General features: G+C 26.3%; 1 long non-coding RNA gene across 1 annotated transcript; it reads right to left on the bottom strand.

The window, feature by feature from the left end:
• Window positions 1-248: 248 nt before the first annotated feature.
• LOC138359262 (uncharacterized) lies at window positions 249-4,717 on the bottom strand. The gene is made up of 4 exons (XR_011225882.1): window positions 4,178-4,717; window positions 3,809-3,889; window positions 1,011-1,112; window positions 249-469 (listed from the first exon to the last, which is right to left on the bottom strand). It is a non-coding gene; the product is annotated as an uncharacterized lncRNA (long non-coding RNA).
• Window positions 4,718-21,113: the final 16,396 nt, after the last annotated feature.

The following is a 21,113-nucleotide window of genomic DNA, read 5'->3' as shown; positions in this document are numbered from 1 at the left end:
GGACTGACCTACGGACCATCACACTCCGGCAGCTGCCCACCAACCCACCCTCACGGTCACAACCAGCCACACACTGAGGGGGTTTCACAACAAACACATTTTGGCCCATCTATCATTGGAACACTCACGACATACTACTTAACGCCAAAACAATTACATTCTTCTCGCTCACTACGACTACATTATCATCTCAACATTAAATGCATCTCTAACACTCCACTTCCACCAAATAAATGAGATTTAAACTATTTCATTTCACATTCATCTTTACTACTGTACACATTATTTCTGCAACATAATTCTCTAATGTATCTTCATATCTTCGCCAATCAACTCCTTTCAGTTCTTCACGGTGTGGGTCGCGTCATCCTTGTCGTCAACACTTCTTGCACATCAGCCTCTGCTTCCCTTGTACGTCAAAGTCCGCTGGGTACGATCTCCTCTACCAATAAACCATGATCTCCACAATCTATAAAACAATTTCTGGGTATATAGTTGCTTGCTATATATTGGGTTATTATTCTATCATTCCTGAACCTATCGATTATAATACATCATTTACGTTTGGATTATATATATTTGACAAATTCCACACCTTAACCTTCTTGATCCTTTAGTGTAAAAATAACGACATTCACATCTGATTTACATTTATATCAATTTTCACTTCATATTTCACAAACTTTTCCCATGTTACATTTTTATACCTACTTTCTTCCATACACTCCATATTTCATTTATTTTTTTTATGATTCCCTACAACTAAGTATTCATTTATGAATCCCAATTTGTCCATTATTTGGCCCACATCAACTATTCACTTGCCATTCCTTCATCACACATCTACTGCCCTCTATCAGCACAGTCACGACGAGCCTTTAACCAAGCCCCCCCCCCTCCCATTTTTTATTTATTAATTTGTACTTCAATCCATAATATCATCAAACTATATGCTCAACGACTCTGCACTACCATAAACATTTACAACAACATATTACTTTCTTTCGTACCTTGTATGGAACACGTCAACTTCCACCTTCAACACTTGCAGGTCTCTCCGTAAAGTACCTACACACCATGTTGTCCACGTCTCGGGTACTCAAGCCTCTCACCTGCGAAACGGCATTATAGGATAATGTTAATAATGTTGAATACAAATTCAGTATCACCATTATTATATCAAATACACGCACATTTCTATAAACTACACAGGGGGGAGGTGGGGGGGGGGGGGACATACCATAATGCACAGGAACGCCTGAAGGAAACTATCCAATGGGACATACATCGTTATGAAACAAAAATCCCTCTCCACCTACCTCACACGATGTCTGCCTATTGCCAGCTAACCATCTCTTCTCACCAAACTGTGTGAGCGCATCTTCACCTGTATTTCACCATCTAAGCATGTCCAGACCAATACCGTCTACCATTCACATATATATACACACTCCAAGGCTTCAACACTTTTCAACCAGAATATAAATAATAACTGTTCCGTCTACTCATTCTGGATCTCATCACCTATAATGCTCAAACTAAACAACATGCCTACAACACGCGCGTGGTCATTTAAGTGTTATGTACTACCTAACAATTGTTAGAGGGGGGTGGGGTGGGGGGGGGGGGGGGATTTTAAGACATTGAAATTGACAGACTCGCCTCAAGGTCACGCCCTATTCCATTACTCTCGACCGTGGCGACGCTCGTCCTCTCCACCCCTGCCTGTGTCGCCACAAATAGATACTTCATCGTTCTGTTCCGCCAAGCCTAAACCTCTCCAAACGCTCACCTCCTCGATATCAATATCGATCAACTTATCCGAACAAACATTTCCTATTATGCCCTACAACCATCTATGAACACAAATCGAAATTCAGTACATTTGTCATTGTCAAACCATTCTCTATCATTCTATATTTCAACCTCTAACATTTAACATCGAAATTGTTGGTGTTAAAATAAGTTGGTACACATGAGGGAAAACAATACATACCAACACATGTTCCACCTCCGACGAGTGCTACTTTTCTATAACTTACAATCAAACCGCAACCATCACAACCCCCCCCCCCCCCAAACAATAAATTATACAAAATATACATTATTCACCATTTTTCTTATACTGTACACACAGTTCCAGTGCTAACCCCTAAATTTTCTATTCTTGCCGTTTAGTCATCGCGCAACATTACCATCCCCCTCACCGTCTCATTTCGTCTCTCACAGTCCTGGCTACCCAACATGAACTCCTCAATAACTACCACTAGTAGTACCTATATCACCACACATTAACCGACAATGTTCCACCCACACACATCTCTCCCTAGTGCACAATTCTCCATTAACAACATCAACTCAACACCAATATACTTTTTGATACACACGACAACCAACGCCCGTCCAACAATACCGGAAACTCAAGTTAAACAAACTTACATTTCCCAATGACGAACAAACCCGACATGTTCCTTTCACTTCTGCCTATACTATTACAACACGCGCTATCCCTCATTACACAATTAAAAACACATCAATATGCCTTCCCCACCCCTACTATCGCCACCCACCTAGATATTATTGAATAATTACAGCCACAAGCCTCACATTTCCACTCATCTACTCAAGTGACCAACATTTACATTCCCTCCATGTATCAACTTTTTTCTTAAATAATAGGTCGTAAAATGAATGTTTAAGTCACGCTTATTTCATGCACTATCATTAACACTAAACTTATTGAATTGCTTATTGTAAGTAAATAACTGTAGTTAGTAGCAGCTCTACGTGAAACAACCTACAGCTCAATGTCTACGTCAATACAAGAGGACTAGCCCACGGATTTTAAACTCCCAACCCCCTTTTCATACCTTAACAATTGTGTACTCAGGTAACCACCACTTAAGTCGCCATTAAATGATTGGGAAAGGGGGGGGGGGAAACCACTACAAATCCATTTTATGGAAACTACGCGCGAACTGTCAGGCACAAGCCTACCCACACTTATTCAGTATTCTTAACGTTTCTAGAAGCATCATCGTCCTACAGGCAAACTCCATTTTTCCAATTTTACACAAATTTAAGATTCACATTAAGTTGATAAGTGTTAACTGATTTTAAATGAAAACACTCCCTATAAGCGCCCAGATATGGCTGTAGTCCTCAAACTGCCACTTATTTCACCACATCAATGTCCAACTCCGGTAGTCCACAACCCACACACTTATCTATTGCATGCCGCAAATCTACGTCCACCCACGCCCTATCTTCATCACCTACACTTATTTACCTACACATTGAAGCGGCACCCACTCGATATACACACGACTGCGTTACGCCCGGTACACTGCCCTTAGGTGTTAAAGCGAGTAGTTAATAACGTGGCCCCTATGTAAGGTACGGTTCAACACACGTCAGTCCATTATGAGGCTAACGTTTCAAACAACAATGTCATTACTTTGTTTCATTGCAGCCAATTCTCCCGGCAACATGCTACACAAATTTAATAAATTAGTCATCGTTGACAAAATTACGCAATGATTATATCCCCTAAAATAGCACAAACACTAACTCACGATCTTAGTTGACGTTATGAAAGTTATTAATGAAGTTCAACATTAATTACTTCAAAGCTACCTTCCTGTCACATAACTTGCAAAACATTCTAGTTGAAGAACTACTGTCCGCCGCATCAACGTGACATTCAAATCCCCACAATTATAAACACGCTCACCTTTACACTGTAGTAAAGTGCCCGACCCTACAACCTATCCCCACGAACATTCTATAAGACTACTCCGACACTTACTGACAAGTCTTCACGAACACTAAGCGTCTCCGTGTTCTTCCAGACAGCCAAGGGGGTCCCTGCCAATCTCTCCGGTATTACCTGCAACAAAGAAAAGTTACTTTATGCTATCAATCTCAATTATTCATTCATCCCTATATACCTTTAATTCAAACCTTTACTTTCACTACACTATTTTCATGTATCTGCTCATTTCAAATGACACTTCTAAACACTCATCAAACCTCCATAGTCAAAGCGTTTTGCACCTGTGGCATTGACACCCTCTGAACAGCTAACAGTATTAACCACTTTAGCCTATCTTATTAAAATATTACCATGCCTATAACTTAAAATACGTATTCATTAACTACTTTCTTAAACTCATACCTCCATATCCGCTAACTCGAGTAGCACATCTGCCAACAACTTCTGCTCGCCACTGTCTGACTTCAATCATCGGTCAACCACTCGTTCCATCACAATGGGGGTCTCTCCGCCACATTCCTAACTCGCCAGTCGCCTCATTTCACGCGATGCCTCATCGTCCAACCATTGACTCGTTCAATAACAATACCACTGAAATAATTCAAAATACAATTCAATACATTTATAAATATATATTACTACTGATTAGCGATCAGGAATAAAATTATCTGCCTATATATATATATATATATATATATATATATATATATATAGCCTCCCCAAAGAGGGTATATATATATATACACGGCAGCAGTAAAATATATATTTTTGACCCTATGTATTGGCGTTTTGCGGGTGTACAATATGAGTGTAAGCTAGGGGATCTGTCAGCCCTAGCGACCCCAAAGGGTAACGGGGTACCAGCTCAGAGTAACATCACGCCCTAACACTAACTTGTACACCACAACTATGCCAATACTGGGGCCAAAATAACGTTCCGTCGAGCCTCACCCACCAAGTCGACTCAACAGCCAATCACGTTTCGATTTTTCACTTGACGTCACTTCTCGCAACCTCTACTCTCATTGGTCGGCTCCACCTAATTGGATACTCTAGTCATTCACGACAATTATATATTGGAACTCAAATATATACACCCATAAGTATACCGATAGTATGAGAAACATACATATAACAAATCTATGAGAAACAATGTTTGACTTTACACTTACAAATGATGACTTTGGATTACTTATTATTATTTAAGTATTATTTTAATGATTAAATATTAACAATACTTATTCAAGCTACAAGTACAGTACAACAAAGTACAGTATAGTATAGTACAGTACACTTCCGTACGCTAACATACATTACACTACTATACTTTACACTACTGTACAATATAGTTCCGTACGCTACAATACAGTACTATACATTACAATAAAGTACAGTACCGTACCATACAGAACAGCCAACGGCACACTACTCTACAGTACAACAGAGAACAGTACAGTACCGTATACTACACTACACTACAGTAAAGTGGAGTACAGTACAGTACAGTACCCTACATAACACTACAGTACACTACAGGGTACAGTACCCTACACTGCAGTACAGTACCGTACAATACAGTACAGTATACACTACAGTATTGTACAGTACCGTACACTACAGTCAAGGGTACAATACAATACACTACATTAATGTACGCTACAGGGTACACTACACTAAAATATAATACACTACAGTAAAGTACTCTACACTACAATATACAAGAGTACACTACGATATAGTATGCTATAGTACTGTACAGGATACATTTCACTACAGTCCAGTACAATACAGTTCACCACAAAACAGTACAGTACATTACACTACCGTACACTATAATACTCTACAGTATACTTGAGTACAACGTACAGTACACTACAATACCGTACAGTACAGTCATGTACAATACTGTATTGTACACAGTACACGACAATACAATATACTGCACTAACGTCAACTACACTAAATTACAGTACAATACAATTACGTACACTACACGGTACAGTACATGATACAGTACAGTATACTACAGTACTGTACTCTACTGAACACTTCCGCACAGTATTGCATACTGCAGTACAGTACACTGCATTATTGCATAGTATAGTACAATACCGTACAGTGCAGTATACAACCGTACAGGGCACTCCAGTACACTACTCTATACTACACAAAACTACAGTATGGTACAGTACAATATGCTACCCAATCAAACACTATAATGTATCCCACAAGTTACGCAAGCACTTACGAACCTGTACATCTTTCCTCAATCTTTGACGGCTTTGGTTACATTTATTAAACAGTTTACCAGCATGAAAACTTGCCAATCAACTGTTGTTATTGTTATAAACAGCCTCCTGGTGCTTCGGAGCTCATTAACTGTTTAATAATTGTAAACAAAGCCGCCAAAGATTGAGAAAAGATGTATACGGTCGTAAGTGCTGGCGTAACTGCTTCGTGAATCTGACCATAGCCCGTCCCTATAAATAAAGTCCATTCCATCCACCCGCCAAACCCCTCAGCTGTTTATAAATGAAAAACGGTTTACACACGACTCACAACTGATGACATCCGAGCACTTCCGGAACAAGTGCTTCACTCACGTTCTCTGTTCGAACCGCAATTCAATAAATGCTTCACCCACGTACTACAAATAATCAGTCAGACGCCTCACCTAACCCTCGCCGATATAAATATACATACAATATTAATGTATAATAATAATATTAATTTATATATTAGAACAAATCTCTATGCACACTGATATTGATCCTGATCAAAATCTTCTGTCTCATATCTACACCAACCAGCACATTGATCATCATTACTGCAAGTATTTCACAGCACACCAGGCTAAAAACAAACTCCAAAATAGCACCTGTCTATCAGTTTATAACCAAAATGTTAGATCACTTGGTAAACATTTTGACGATTTAAATGCATTACTCACAGCACTAGGTACTAACCTATCGTTCATTATTTTAACAGAAACTTGGCTAAATAAAGACTATACCCAACTCTACAACTTAGCTGGTTATAAAGCCATTCATAACTGTAGGCCTAATAAAAAAGGTGGTGGCACAGCTATATATTACCGAGATACATTTATCTGCAACAGTGTTATTAGTGACAGAGATGACTACTGTGAATATACTTTTGCTCAGTTTACAATTAAATCCCTTAAATCCTCTTTGACTATTGGAGCCATCTATAGATTTCCTAATACTAACATAGCTTCTTTCTCAGACAACCTAAGGAATCTTATTATAAACAACAATCTCAACAAAAACCACATCATTCTGGGAGGAGACTTTAATATTGACCTGGGTCAACAAAACTGCTCTCAAGTTGACTATTTCCTTAACAGCATGAACTCCTGTATGCTAATCCCCACTATCACCAAACCTACCCGAGTCACTCAAACATCAGCCACTACCTTGGACCACATATGGACAAACATAACAGCTCCCCTTGTATCTGGTATAATCTACGACAGAACAACTGACCACTATCCTACCTTTCTCATAGCGAACATGGACATAACACCACCAAAAAGCAAGAAACTTTCATTTAGGCTACACAGTGAATCAGCTTTAGACAATCTTACAGAGGCACTTCACAATATTAACTGGGATTCTGAATTCAATAATACCCATGATATAAATTCATTAGCTAACCTCTTCCTCTCCAAAACTCTAAGCCTCTACAACCTTCATTGTCCCCTTCTTACAAAGCAAGTAACTGACAAAAGATTAAACAATCCATGGCTCACAAGTGGCATTCTCAACTCAATCAACAAGAAACATGAATATGAAAAGAAAGTTAGGATTGGCCTAGTTTCAAAGGAAGTAGCTAAAAGGTACTCATCAATGCTTACCAGTATCATAAGAAAGGCAAAACTTGCATATTATGTGAATAGATTCAATGAAGCAAAAGGCAACATGAAAAACACTTGGAAAACTATCTCTAGTATCCTAGGAACTAAACAACACTCATATAACCAAATAAAACTAAAATATAAATATATAAAAAATATATAAAAAACTAAAATATATAAAAATATTCTTCAATATAGATTAATATTCTTCAATATAGAATAATATTCTTCAATATTGAAGAATATTCTTCTATATTGAAGAATATTCTTCTATATTGAAGAATATTCTTCAATATAGAAGAATATTCTTCAATATAGAAGAATATTCTTCAATATAGAAGAATATTCTTCAATATAGAAGAATATTCTTCAATATAGAAGAATATTCTTCAATATAGAAGAATATTCTTTATTATTCTATATTGAAGAATATTATTCTATATTGAAGAATATTATTCTATATTGAAGAATATTGATTCTTCAATATTGAAGAATATTGATTCTTCAATATTGAAGAATATTGAATCTTCAATATAGAAGAATATTGAATCTTCAATATAGAAGAATATTGACGAATATTCTTCAATATAGATTAATATTCTTCAATATTGAAGAATATTCTTCAATATAGAATAATATTCTTCAATATAGAATAATATTCTTCAATATAGAATAATATTCTTCAATATAGAATAATATTCTTCAATATAGAATAATATTCTTCAATATTGAAGAATATTCTTCTATATTGAAGAATATTCTTCTATATTGAAGAATATTCTTCAATATAGAAGAATATTCTTCAATATAGAAGAATATTCTTCAATATAGAAGAATATTCTTTATTATTCTATATTGAAGAATATTATTCTATATTGAAGAATAATATTCTATATTGAAGAATATTGATTCTTCAATATTGAAGAATATTGAATCTTCAATATAGAAGAATATTGACGAATATTCTTCAATATAGATTAATATTCTTCAATATTGAAGAATATTCTTCAATATTGAAGAATATTCTTCAATATAGAAGAATATTCTTCAATATAGAATAATATTCTTCAATATAGAATAATATTCTTCAATATAGAATAATATTCTTCAATATAGAATAATATTCTTCAATATAGAATAATAAAGAATATTCTTCTATATTGAAGAATATTCTTCTATATTGAAGAATAATCTTCAATATTGAAGAATATTCTTCAATATAGAAGAATATTCTTCAATATAGAATAATATTCTTTATTATTCTATATTGAAGATTATTATTCTATATTGAAGAATATTATTCTATATTGAAGAATATTCTTCTATATTGAAGAATATTCTTCTATATTGAAGAATATTCTTCTATATTGAAGAATATTCTTCTATATTGAAGAATAATCTTCAATATTGAAGAATATTCTTCAATATAGAAGAATATTCTTCAATATAGAAGAATATTCTTCAATATTGAAGAATATTCTTCAATATTGAATAATATTCTTCAATATTGAAGAATATTCTTCAATATAGAAGAATATTCTTCAATATAGAAGAATATTCTTCAATATTGAAGAATATTATTCTATATTGAAGAATATTCTTCTATATTGAAGAATATTATTCTATATTGAAGAATATTCGTCAATATTCTTCTATATTGAAGATTCAATATTCTTCAATATTGAAGATTCAATATTCTTCAATATAGAATAATATTCTTCAATATAGAATAATATTCTTCAATATAGAATAATATTCTTCAATATAGAAGAATATTCTTTATTATTCTATATTGAAGAATATTCTTCTATATTGAAGAATATTCTTCTATATTGAAGAATATTCTTCAATATAGAAGAATATTCTTCAATATAGAAGAATATTCTTCAATATAGAAGAATATTCTTTATTATTCTATATTGAAGAATATTATTCTATATTGAAGAATATTATTCTATATTGAAGAATATTCTTCAATATTGAAGAATATTCTTCAATATTGAAGAATATTATTCTATATTGAAGAATATTCGTCAATATTCTTCTATATTGAAGATTCAATATTCTTCAATATTGAAGATTCAATATTCTTCAATATTGAAGAATATTATTCTATATTGAAGAATATTCGTCAATATTCTTCTATATTGAAGATTCAATATTCTTCAATATTGAAGATTCAATATTCTTCAATATTGAAGAATATTATTCTATATTGAAGAATATTATTCTATATTGAAGAATATTATTCTATATTGAAGAATATTATTCTATATTGAAGAATATTCTTCTATATTGAAGAATATTCTTCTATATTGAAAAATATTCTTCTATATTGAAGAATAATCTTCAATATTGAAGAATATTCTTCAATATAGAAGAATATTCTTCAATATAGAAGAATATTCTTCAATATAGAAGAATATTCTTCAATATTGAAGAATATTCTTCAATATTCTTCAATATTGAAGAATATTCTTCAATATAGAAGAATATTCTTCAATATAGAAGAATATTCTTCAATATTGAAGAATATTATTCTATATTGAAGAATATTCTTCTATATTGAAGAATATTATTCTATATTGAAGAATATTATTCTATATTGAAGAATATTCGTCAATATTCTTCTATATTGAAGATTCAATATTCTTCTATATTGAAGAATCAATATTCTTCAATATTGAATCTTCAATATTGAAGAATATTGAATCTTCAATATTGAAGAATATTGAATCTTCAATATTGAAGAATATTGAATCTTCAATATTGAAGAATATTGAATCTTCAATATTGAATCTTCAATATTGAAGAATATTGAATCTTCAATATTGAATCTTCAATATTGAAGAATAATCTTCTATATTGAAGAATATTCTTCTATATTGAAGAATATTCTTCAATATTGAAGAATATTATTCTATATTGAAGAATATTATTCTATATTGAAGAATATTATTCTATATTGAAGAATATTGAAGAATATTCTTCAATATTGAAGAATATTCTTCAATATTGAAGAATATTCTTCAATATTGAAGAATATTGATTCTTCAATATTGAAGAATATTGATTCTTCAATATAGAAGAATATTGAATCTTCAATATAGAAGAATATTGAATCTTCAATATAGAAGAATATTGATTCTTCAATATAGAAGAATATTGACGAATATTCTTCAATATAGAATAATATTCTTCAATATTGAAGAATATTCTTCAATATTGAAGAATATTCTTCAATATTGAAGAATATTCTTCAATATAGAATAATATTCTTCAATATACAAGAATATTCTTCAATATAGAATAATATTCTTCAATATTGAAGAATATTCTTCTATATTGAAGAATATTCTTCTATATTGAAGAATATTCTTCTATATTGAAGAATATTCTTCAATATTGAAGAATATTGAAGAATATTCTTCAATATTGAAGAATATTCTATATTGAAGAATATTCTTCTATATTGAAGAATATTCTTCAATATTGAAGATTATTCTTCAATATAGAAGAATATTCTTCAATATAGATTAATATTCTTCAATATAGAATAATATTCTTCAATATTGAAGAATATTCTTCTATATTGAAGAATATTCTTCTATATTGAAGAATATTCTTCTATATTGAAGAATAATCTTCTATATTGAAGAATATTCTTCAATATAGAAGAATATTCTTCAATATAGAATAATATTCTTCAATATAGAATAATATTCTTTATTATTCTATATTGAAGAATATTATTCTATATTGAAGAATATTCTTCTATATTGAAGAATATTCTTCAATATTGAAGAATATTCTTCAATATAGAATAATATTCTTCAATATAGAATAATATTCTTCAATATAGAATAATATTCTTCAATATTGAAGAATATTCTTCTATATTGAAGAATATTCTTCTATATAGAAGAATATTCTTCAATATAGAAGAATATTCTTCAATATTGAAGAATATTATTCTATATTGAAGAATATTATTCTATATTGAAGAATATTATTCTATATTGAAGAATATTATTCTATATTGAAGAATATTGATTCTTCAATATTGAAGAATATTGAATCTTCAATATAGAAGAATATTGACGAATATTCTTCAATATAGATTAATATTCTTCAATATTGAAGAATATTCTTCAATATTGAAGAATATTCTTCAATATAGAAGAATATTCTTCAATATAGAATAATATTCTTCAATATAGAATAATATTCTTCAATATAGAATAATATTCTTCAATATAGAATAATATTCTTCAATATAGAATAATATTCTTCAATATAGAATAATAAAGAATATTCTTCTATATTGAAGAATATTCTTCTATATTGAAGAATAATCTTCAATATTGAAGAATATTCTTCAATATAGAAGAATATTCTTCAATATAGAAGAATATTCTTCAATATAGAAGAATATTCTTCAATATAGAATAATATTCTTTATTATTCTATATTGAAGAATATTATTCTATATTGAAGAATATTCTTCTATATTGAAGAATATTCTTCTATATTGAAGAATATTCTTCTATATTGAAGAATATTCTTCTATATTGAAGAATATTCTTCTATATTGAAGAATAATCTTCAATATTGAAGAATATTCTTCAATATAGAAGAATATTCTTCAATATAGAAGAATATTCTTCAATATAGAAGAATATTCTTCAATATTGAAGAATATTCTTCAATATTGAAGAATATTCTTCAATATTGAAGAATATTCTTCAATATAGAAGAATATTCTTCAATATAGAAGAATATTCTTCAATATTGAAGAATATTATTCTATATTGAAGAATATTCTTCTATATTGAAGAATATTATTCTATATTGAAGAATATTCTTCAATATTGAAGAATATTCTTCAATATTGAAGAATATTATTCTATATTGAAGAATATTCGTCAATATTCTTCTATATTGAAGATTCAATATTCTTCAATATTGAAGATTCAATATTCTTCAATATTGAAGAATATTATTCTATATTGAAGAATATTCGTCAATATTCTTCTATATTGAAGATTCAATATTCTTCAATATTGAAGATTCAATATTCTTCAATATTGAAGAATATTCTTCTATATTGAAGATTATTATTCTATATTGAAGAATATTCTTCTATATTGAAGAATATTCTTCTATATTGAAGAATATTCTTCTCTATTGAAAAATATTCTTCTATATTGAAGAATAATCTTCAATATTGAAGAATATTCTTCAATATAGAAGAATATTCTTCAATATAGAAGAATATTCTTCAATATAGAAGAATATTCTTCAATATAGAAGAATATTCTTCAATATTGAAGAATATTCTTCAATATTGAAGAATATTCTTCAATATAGAAGAATATTCTTCAATATAGAAGAATATTCTTCAATATTGAAGAATATTATTCTATATTGAAGAATATTCTTCTATATTGAAGAATATTATTCTATATTGAAGAATATTATTCTATATTGAAGAATATTCTTCAATATTGAAGAATATTCTTCAATATTGAAGAATATTATTCTATATTGAAGAATATTCGTCAATATTCTTCTATATTGAAGATTCAATATTCTTCAATATTGAAGAACATTCTTCAATATTGAAGAATATTGAATCTTCAATATTGAAGAATATTGATTCTTCAATATTGAAGAATATTGAATCTTCAATATTGAAGAATATTGAATCTTCAATATTGAAGAATATTGAATCTTCAATATTGAATCTTCAATATTGAAGAATATTGAATCTTCAATATTGAAGAATAATCTTCTATATTGAAGAATATTCTTCAATATTGAAGAATATTCTTCAATATTGAAGAATATTCTTCAATATTGAAGAATATTCTTCAATATTGAAGAATATTCTTCAATATTGAAGAATATTCTTCAATATTGAAGAATATTCTTCAATATTGAAGAATAATCTTCAATATTGAAGAATATTCTTCAATATTGAAGAATATTCTTCAATATTCTTCAATATAGAATAATATTCTTCAATATAGAATAATATTCTTCAATATAGAATAATATTCTTCAATATTGAAGAATATTCTTCAATATAGAAGAATATTCTTCAATATAGAAGATTATTCTTCAATATTGAAGATTCAATATTCTTCAATATTGAAGATTCAATATTGAAGATTCAATATTCTTCAATATAGAATAATATTCTTCAATATAGAATATTCTTCAATATTGAAGAATATTCTTCAATATTGAAGAATATTCTTCAATATAGAAGAATATTCTTCAATATTGAAGAATCAATATTCTTCAATATTGAAGAATCAATATTCTTCAATATTGAAGAATATTCTTCAATATTGAAGAATATTCTTCAATATAGAATAATATTCTTCAATATAAAAGAATATTCTTCAATATAGAATAATATTCTTCAATATTGAAGAATATTCTTCTATATTGAAGAATATTCTTCTATATTGAAGAATATTCTTCAATATTGAAGAATATTCTTCAATATTGAAGAATATTCTATATTGAAGAATATTATTCTATATTGAAGAATATTGAATCTTCAATATTGAATCTTCAATATTGAAGAATATTGAATCTTCAATATTGAAGAATAATCTTCTATATTGAAGAATATTCTTCTATATTGAAGAATATTCTTCAATATTGAAGAATATTATTCTATATTGAAGAATATTATTCTATATTGAAGAATATTCTTCAATATTGAAGAATATTCTTCAATATTGAAGAATATTATTCTATATTTAAGAATATTCTTTTATATTGAAGAATATTATTCTATATTGAAGAATATTCTTCAATATTGAAGAATATTCTTCAATATTGAAGAATATTCTTCAATATTGAGGAATATTATTCTATATTGAAGAATATTCTTCAATATTGAAGAATATTATTCTATATTGAAGAATATTCTTGTATATTGAAGAATATTATTCTATATTGAAGAATATTCTTCAATATTGAAGAATATTCTTCAATATTGAAGAATATTGATTCTTCAATATTGAAGAATATTGATTCTTCAATATAGAAGAATATTGAATCTTCAATATAGAAGAATATTGAATCTTCAATATAGAAGAATATTGAATCTTCAATATAGAAGAATATTGAATCTTCAATATAGAAGAATATTGAATCTTCAATATAGAAGAATATTGACGAATATTCTTCAATATAGAATAATATTCTTCAATATTGAAGAATATTCTTCAATATTGAAGAATATTCTTCAATATTGAAGAATATTCTTCAATATAAAAGAATATTCTTCAATATAGAATAATATTCTTCAATATTGAAGAATATTCTTCTATATTGAAGAATATTCTTCTATATTGAAGAATATTCTTCAATATTGAAGATTATTCTTCAATATAGAAGAATATTCTTCAATATAGAATAATATTCTTCTATATTGAAGAATATTCTTCTATATTGAAGAATATTCTTCTATATTGAAGAATATTCTTCAATATAGAAGAATATTCTTCAATATAGAATAATATTCTTCAATATAGAATAATATTCTTTATTATTCTATATTGAAGAATATTATTCTATATTGAAGAATATTCTTCTATATTGAAGAATATTCTTCTATATTGAAGAATATTCTTCAATATTGAAGAATAATCTTCAATATTGAAGAATATTCTTCAATATAGAAGAATATTCTTCAATATTGAAGATTCAATATTCTTCAATATTGAAGATTCAATATTCTTCAATAATGAAGATTCAATATTCTTCAATATTGAAGATTCAATATTCTTCAATATTGAAGATTCAATATTCTTCAATATAGTAGAATATTCTTCAATATTGAAGAATATTCTTCAATATAATATTCTTCTATATTGAAGAATATTCTTCAATATAGAACAATATTCTTCAATATAGAATAATATTCTTCAATATAGAATAATATTCTTCAATATAGAATAATATTCTTCAATATAAAATAATATTCTTCAATATTGAAGATTATTATTCTATATTGAAGAATATTCTTCTATATTGAATAATATTCTTCAATATAGAATAATATTCTTCAATATAGAATAATATTCTTCAATATAGAATAATAAAGAATATTCTTCTATATTGAAGAATATTCTTCTATATTGAAGAATAATCTTCAATATTGAAGAATATTCTTCAATATAGAAGAATATTCTTCAATATAGAAGAATATTCTTCAATATAGAATAATATTCTTTATTATTCTATATTGAAGAATATTATTCTATATTGTAGAAAATATTATTCTTATATATTGAAGAATATTCTTCTATATTGAAGAATATTCTTCTATATTGAAGAATATTCTTCTATATTGAAGAATATTCTTCTATATTGAAGAATAATCTTCAATATTGAAGAATATTCTTCAATATAGAAGAATATTCTTCAATATAGAAGAATATTCTTCAATATAGAAGAATATTCTTCAATATTGAAGAATATTCTTCAATATTGAAGAATATTCTTCAATATTGAAGAATATTCTTCAATATAGAAGAATATTCTTCAATATAGAAGAATATTCTTCAATATTGAAGAATATTATTCTATATTGAAGAATATTCTTCTATATTGAAGAATATTATTCTATATTGAAGAATATTCTTCTATATTGAAGAATATTCTTCTATATTGAAGAATATTCTTCTATATTGAAGAATATTCTTCTATATTGAAGAATATTCTTCTATATTGAAGAATATTCTTCAATATAGAAGAATATTCTTCAATATAGAAGAATATTCTTCAATATAGAAGAATATTCTTCAATATTCTTCTATATTGAAGAATATTCTTCTATATTGAAGAATATTCTTCTATATTGAAGAATATTCTTCAATATAGAAGAATATTCTTCAATATAGAAGAATATTCTTCAATATAGAAGAATATTCTTCAATATAGAAGAATATTCTTCAATATAGAAGAATATTCTTCAATATAGAAGAATATTCTTCAATATAGAAGAATATTCTTCAATATAGAAGAATATTCTTCAATATAGAAGAATATTCTTCAATATTGAAGAATATTATTCTATATTGAAGAATATTCTTCAATATAGAAGAATATTCTTCAATATAGAAGAATATTCTTCAATATAGAAGAATATTCTTCAATATAGAAGAATATTCTTCAATATAGAAGAATATTCTTCAATATAGAAGAATATTCTTCAATATAGAAGAATATTCTTCAATATAGAAGAATATTCTTCAATATAGAAGAATATTCTTCAATATAGAAGAATATTCTTCAATATAGAAGAATATTCTTCAATATAGAAGAATATTCTTCAATATAGAAGAATATTCTTCAATATAGAAGAATATTCTTCAATATAGAAGAATATTCTTCAATATAGAAGAATATTCTTCAATATTGAAGAATATTATTCAATATAGAAGAATATTCTTCAATATAGAATAATATTCTTCAATATTGAAGAATATTATTCTATATTGAAGAATATTATTCAATATAGAAGAATATTCTTCAATATAGAATAATATTCTTCAATATTGAAGAATATTATTCTATATTGAAGAATATTATTCTATATTGAAGAATATTATTCTATATTGAAGAATATTAATCTATATTGAAGAATATTATTCTATATTGAAGAATATTATTCTATATTGAAGAATATTATTCTATATTGAAGAATATTATTCTATATTGAAGAATATTATTCTATATTGAAGAATATTCTTCTATATTGAAGATTATTCTTCTATATTGAAGATTACTCTTCTATATTGAAGAATATTCTTCAATATAGAAGAATATTCTTCAATATAGAAGATTATTCTTCAATATAGAAGAATATTCTTCAATATAGAAGAATATTCTTCAATATAGAAGAATATTCTTCAATATAGAAGAATATTCTTCAATATAGAAGAATATTCTTCAATATAGAAGAATATTCTTCAATATAGAAGAATATTCTTCAATATAGAAGAATATTCTTCAATATAGAAGAATATTCTTCAATATAGAAGAATATTCTTCAATATAGAAGAATATTCTTCAATATAGAAGAATATTCTTCAATATAGAAGAATATTCTTCAATATAGAAGAATATTCTTCAATATAGAAGAATATTCTTCAATATAGAAGAATATTCTTCAATATAGAAGAATATTCTTCAATATAGAAGAATATTCTTCAATATAGAAGAATATTCTTCAATATAGAAGAATATTCTTCAATATAGAAGAATATTCTTCAATATAGAAGAATATTCTTCAATATAGAAGAATATTCTTCAATATAGAAGAATATTCTTCAATATAGAAGAATATTCTTCAATATAGAAGAATATTCTTCAATATAGAAGAATATTCTTCAATATTGAAGAATATTCTTCTATATTGAAGAATATTCTTCAATATTGAAGAATAATCTTCAATATTGAAGAATATTCTTCAATATAGAAGAATATTCTTCAATATTGAAGAATATTCTTCAATATTGAAGAATATTCTTCAATATTGAAGAATATTCGTCAATATTGAAGAATATTCTTCAATATAGAAGAATATTCTTCAATATAGAAGAATATTCTTCAATATTGAAGAATATTCTTCTATATTGAAGAATATTCTTCAATATAGAAGAATATTCTTCAATATAGAAGAATATTCTTCAATATAGAAGAATATTCTTCAATATAGAATAATATTCTTCAATATAGAATAATATTCTTCAATATTGAAGAATATTATTCTATATTGAAGAATATTATTCTATATTGAAGAATATTATTCTATATTGAAGAATATTGATTCTTCAATATTGAAGAATATTGAATCTTCAATATAGAAGAATATTGACGAATATTCTTCAATATAGATTAATATTCTTCAATATTGAAGAATATTCTTCAATATTGAAGAATATTCTTCAATATAGAAGAATATTCTTCAATATAGAATAATATTCTTCAATATAGAATAATATTCTTCAATATAGAATAATATTCTTCAATATAGAATAATATTCTTCAATATAGAATAATATTCTTCAATATAGAATAATAAAGAATATTCTTCTATATTGAAGAATATTCTTCTATATTGAAGAATAATCTTCAATATTGAAGAATATTCTTCAATATAGAAGAATATTCTTCAATATAGAAGAATATTCTTCAATATAGAATAATATTCTTCAATATAGAATAATATTCTTTATTATTCTATATTGAAGAATATTATTCTATATTGAAGAATATTCTTCTATATTGAAGAATATTCTTCTATATTGAAGAATATTCTTCTATATTGAAGAATATTCTTCTATATTGAAGAATATTCTTCTATATTGAAGAATATTCTTCTATATTGAAGAATAATCTTCAATATTGAAGAATATTCTTCAATATAGAAGAATATTCTTCAATATAGAAGAATATTCTTCAATATAGAAGAATATTCTTCAATATTGAAGAATATTCTTCAATATTGAAGAATATTCTTCAATATTGAAGAATATTCTTCAATATAGAAGAATATTCTTCAATATAGAAGAATATTCTTCAATATTGAAGAATATTATTCTATATTGAAGAATATTCTTCTATATTGAAGAATATTATTCTATATTGAAGAATATTCTTCAATATTGAAGAATATTCTTCAATATTGAAGAATATTATTCTATATTGAAGAATATTCGTCAATATTCTTCTATATTGAAGATTCAATATTCTTCAATATTGAAGAATCAATATTCTTCAATATTGAAGAATATTATTCTATATTGAAGAATATTCGTCAATATTCTTCTATATTGAAGATTCAATATTCTTCAATATTGAAGATTCAATATTCTTCAATATTGAAGAATATTCTTCTATATTGAAGAATATTATTCTATATAAAAGAATATTCTTCTATATTGAAGAATATTCTTCTATATTGAAGAATATTCTTCTCTATTGAAAAATATTCTTCTATATTGAAGAATAATCTTCAATATTGAAGAATATTCTTCAATATAGAAGAATATTCTTCAATATAGAAGAATATTCTTCAATATAGAAGAATATTCTTCAATATAGAAGAATATTCTTCAATATTGAAGAATATTCTTCAATATAGAAGAATATTCTTCAATATAGAAGAATATTCTTCAATATAGAAGAATATTCTTCAATATAGAAGAATATTCTTCAATATTGAAGAATATTCTTCAATATAGAAGAATATTCTTCAATATAGAAGAATATTCTTCAATATTGAAGAATATTCTTCAATATTGAAGAATATTCTTCAATATAGAAGAATATTCTTCAATATAGAAGAATATTCTTCAATATTGAAGAATATTATTCTATATTGAAGAATATTCTTCTATATTGAAGAATATTATTCTATATTGAAGAATATTATTCTATATTGAAGAATATTCTTCAATATTGAAGAATATTCTTCAATATTGAAGAATATTATTCTATATTGAAGAATATTATTCTATATTGAAGAATATTCTTCTATATTGAAGAATATTATTCTATATTGAAGAATATTATTCTATATTGAAGAATATTCTTCAATATTGAAGAATATTCTTCAATATTGAAGAATATTATTCTATATTGAAGAATATTCGTCAATATTCTTCTATATTGAAGATTCAATATTCTTCTATATTGAAGAATCAATATTCTTCAATATTGAAGAATCAATATTCTTCAATATTGAAGAACATTCTTCAATATTGAAGAATATTGAATCTTCAATATTGAAGAATATTGAATCTTCAATATTGAAGAATATTGAATCTTCAATATTGAAGAATATTGAATCTTCAATATTGAAGAATATTGAATCTTCAATATTGAAGAATATTGAATCTTCAATATTGAATCTTCAATATTGAAGAATATTGAATCTTCAATATTGAAGAATAATCTTCTATATTGAAGAATATTCTTCAATATTGAAGAATATTCTTCAATATTGAAGAATATTCTTCAATATTGAAGAATATTCTTCAATATTGAAGAATATTCTTCAATATTGAAGAATATTCTTCAATATTGAAGAATATTCTTCAATATTGAAGAATAATCTTCAATATTGAAGAATATTCTTCAATATTGAAGAATATTCTTCAATATTCTTCAATATAGAATAATATTCTTCAATATAGAATAATATTCTTCAATATAGAATAATATTCTTCAATATTGAAGAATATTCTTCAATATAGAAGAATATTCTTCAATATAGAAGAATATTCTTCAATATAGAAGATTATTCTTCAATATTGAAGATTCAATATTCTTCAATATTGAAGATTCAATATTGAAGATTCAATATTCTTCAATATAGAATAATATTCTTCAATATAGAATATTCTTCAATATTGAAGAATATTCTTC

Source organism: Procambarus clarkii, chromosome 90 (assembly GCF_040958095.1).
Source record: "Procambarus clarkii isolate CNS0578487 chromosome 90, FALCON_Pclarkii_2.0, whole genome shotgun sequence".
Lineage (NCBI taxonomy): Eukaryota > Metazoa > Arthropoda > Malacostraca > Decapoda > Cambaridae > Procambarus > Procambarus clarkii.
Note: the sequence above shows the minus strand (reverse complement) of the source record. Positions and strands in the feature narration are given on the sequence as shown.